Source organism: Cebus imitator, unplaced genomic scaffold (genome assembly GCF_001604975.1).
Source record: "Cebus imitator isolate Cc_AM_T3 unplaced genomic scaffold, Cebus_imitator-1.0 Scaffold45, whole genome shotgun sequence".
Taxonomy (NCBI): Eukaryota; Metazoa; Chordata; class Mammalia; order Primates; family Cebidae; genus Cebus; species Cebus imitator.
The window spans coordinates 7421113-7424211 of record NW_016107360.1 but is presented as its reverse complement, the minus strand read 5'-3'; positions in this window follow the sequence as shown (position 1 = coordinate 7424211).

The window sequence follows — 3099 nt, the reverse complement described above, 5'->3', positions numbered from 1 at the left end:
TTGAGTTTGCCTCCCCAAGTATTTCCAAAATGCCCCAGGGGTGCTGATTCATGTCCAAGTGTCTGTTCATCTAGCTATTATTTTCCTCTTTGCAAACCCCAAACTCAGTGCGCCCCCTTGAGGCTAAAGGCTTCCACAGAGCCATTACCAAGCTGTAACTCCAGAAGGTGCTGCTGATGCAGTGTTGACTAAGACACCCGGTGTGCTGCCTTCTGAAGCCCTGGTGTCAGAGGCGTTTGAACCGCAGCACTGTGAGAATACACGGTCCCTTTTCGATGTCTGATTTGGCTCTATGTCAAGAGAAGTTTGGTCATTTCCCTGAAGATCCAGGAAAATTTATAGATGAGTTTGAGGAATTAACTCTGACCTATAGTTGAACTTGGCGGGATCTGCATGTTTTGTTGTCTCTGTGTTGTACAGTGGAAGAAAAACAATGATTTTTTCTTTTTTTTTGAGACACAATCTTGCTCCCTTGCCAGGCTGGAGTGCAGTGGCACGATCTCAGCTCACTGCAACCTCTGCTTCTTGGGTTCAAACGATTTTCCTGCCTTGGCCTCCTGAGTAGCTGGGACTACAGGTGCGCACCACCACACCCAGCCAATTTTTGTATTTTCAGTAGTGACGTTATTTCACCATCTTGGCCAGGACAGTCTCGATCTCTTGACCTTGTGATCCACTCATCTCAGCCTCCCAAAGTGCTGGGATTAGAGGCGTGAGCCACTGCGCCCGGCCAAAACAACATATTTTGGGGAAAGCTAGGACCTATGCAGATGAGATATTGGCTCGTAACTCTAACCATAATATATTTCAGGCAGGAGGTATAGCAGTTCCAGATCAAGATCCAGAGTGGAACTATCAAAGGGCCAGTGAGGACTTGGGGAGGAGGGATTATATGGTCATTTGTTTGTTGGAAGAGATGAAGAAATGTATGAAAAAGCCTGTTAACTATGAAAAGGTTAAAGCAGTTTCCCAGGGCAAAGTTGAGAATCCAGCTTTGTTTCAAGGGCGTTTAGTTGAGGCAGTCAGGAAATATACTAACACTAATCCTGCCTCAAGGGAGAGACAAACCCTTTTGGGAGTACATTTTATTTTCCAGTCTGCCCCTGACATCCACAGGAAACTGCAGATGCAGCTATGGGTCTCCAACTCCTATGGAACAGCTTTTTTTTTTTTTTTGAGACGGATTTTCACTCTTGTTGCCTAGGCTGGAGTGCAATGGCATGATCTCAGCTCATTGCAACCTCTGCCCCCTGGGTTCAAGCGACTCTCCTGCCTCAGCCTCTCAAGTAGTTGAGATTACAGGTATGTGTCACCATGCCCAACTAATTTGTTTGTACTTTTAGTAGAGACGGGATTTCCCCATGTTGGTTAGGCTGGTCTCAAACTCCTGACTTCAGGTGATCCATCCACCTCGGCCTCCCAAAGTGCTGGGATTACAGGCATGAGCCACTGTGCCCAACCTAGAACAGCTTTTGGATATGACATTTCAAATTTCTAATAACAGGGACAAAGAGAAAGCAGAAAGAGCAAGAAGGACCTCCCACAAGGTGCAGCTCTTGGCTGCAGCCTTAAGCTCACCTTCCACATGGGGTTTCCCTCTTCACTCTTGGTCTGAACAAGGGAAGCTGAAAAGTGGGAAACCCATAGCTGGATGTCTGAGTCACCATGCCTTGGGCATGAATCAGTGTGCACACTGTAAGAAAACTGGCCAGTGGAAGAGGGATTGGCCAGTGGAAGAGGGATAGTTCCGAAGGGAGCCATCAGCACTTGAACAAATTATGGCTGAAATAGCCAGTCAAACCCAAGAGTGATGGGGCCTGAGACCTTCTGCCACAGCTTCTGTCGGACAACTAGCCATATCTCCGGAGGGGCCTTGGTAACCCTTGACATGGCAGGTAAGAATATTAACTTCCTTCTAAAGTGCTTACTCTATTCTGACCCATTATAATGGGCCTCTGTCACCCCAAAACCGTATGGTCATGGGAATAAATGGACAAGCCCCTAGATGACATTTACCTATCCTTTGAGCTGCTCTTCAGAGACTGTGGTTTTCTCCTGAATACCCCACCTTTTGTTGGGAAGGGATTTGTTAACTCAGCTGAAAACAGTAGTATCTTTTGGAAATCACAAAGCAGCTGAGGAATTACTCCTCCTTTCCTGTGAGTAAATATCGGGCTTTGTTGCTAAACATCCTGATATAATTTTTAAAGTATGTCAAACGTTGAATCCAACTACCTATTTGCCTGAACTCATAGGCACCCTAGATCATTCTTTTTTTCTTTTGAGACAGAGTCTTGCTCTGTCACCAGGCACCAGGCTGGAGTGCAGTGGCATGATCTCGGCTCACTGCAACCTCCGCCTCCCAGGTTCAAGCAATTCTCCTGCCTCAGCCTCCCGAGTAGCTGGGACTACAGGCGCACGCCACCACGCCCAGCTAATTTTTGTATTTTTAGTTGAGACAGGGTTTCACCATGTTGGCCAGGATGGTCTCGATCTCTTGACCTCATGATCCGTCCGCCTCAGCCTCCCAAAGTTCTGGGATTACAGGCGTGAGCCACCACACCTGGCCGATCATTCTTGCATACAAGTTATGGAGCAAGTTTACTCCAGCCAACCAGATGTAAAGAATGAGCCTCCAGATAATTCTGAGGTAGAGTGGTTTACAGATGGAAGTAGCTTTGTACACCAGGTGAACAGAACAATAAACTGCTAATACCAGGTGCTACTCAGTGGAAAATAGTTCAGCATTTCCATTACTCTTCTCATTTGGGAAGAGATTCCCTGTTTCAGTTAATATCTTGGCATTTTGTAGGAAAAGGCTTAATTAAAACAGTAATACAGGTGACTAACTCGGACCTGTGAACCATGTACCTGGAATAACCCAAATAAGCAATCTTTTTTTTTTTTTTTTGAGACGGAGTCTTGCTCTCTTACCAGGCTGAAGTACAGTGGCGCAATCTGAACTCTCACTCAACTTCTGACTCCCTGGTTCAGATGATTCTCCTGCCTCAGCCTCCCGACTAGCTGGGATTACAGGTACGTGCCACCATACCCGGCTAATTTTTGTATTTTTAGTAGAGATGGGGTTTCACCATGTTG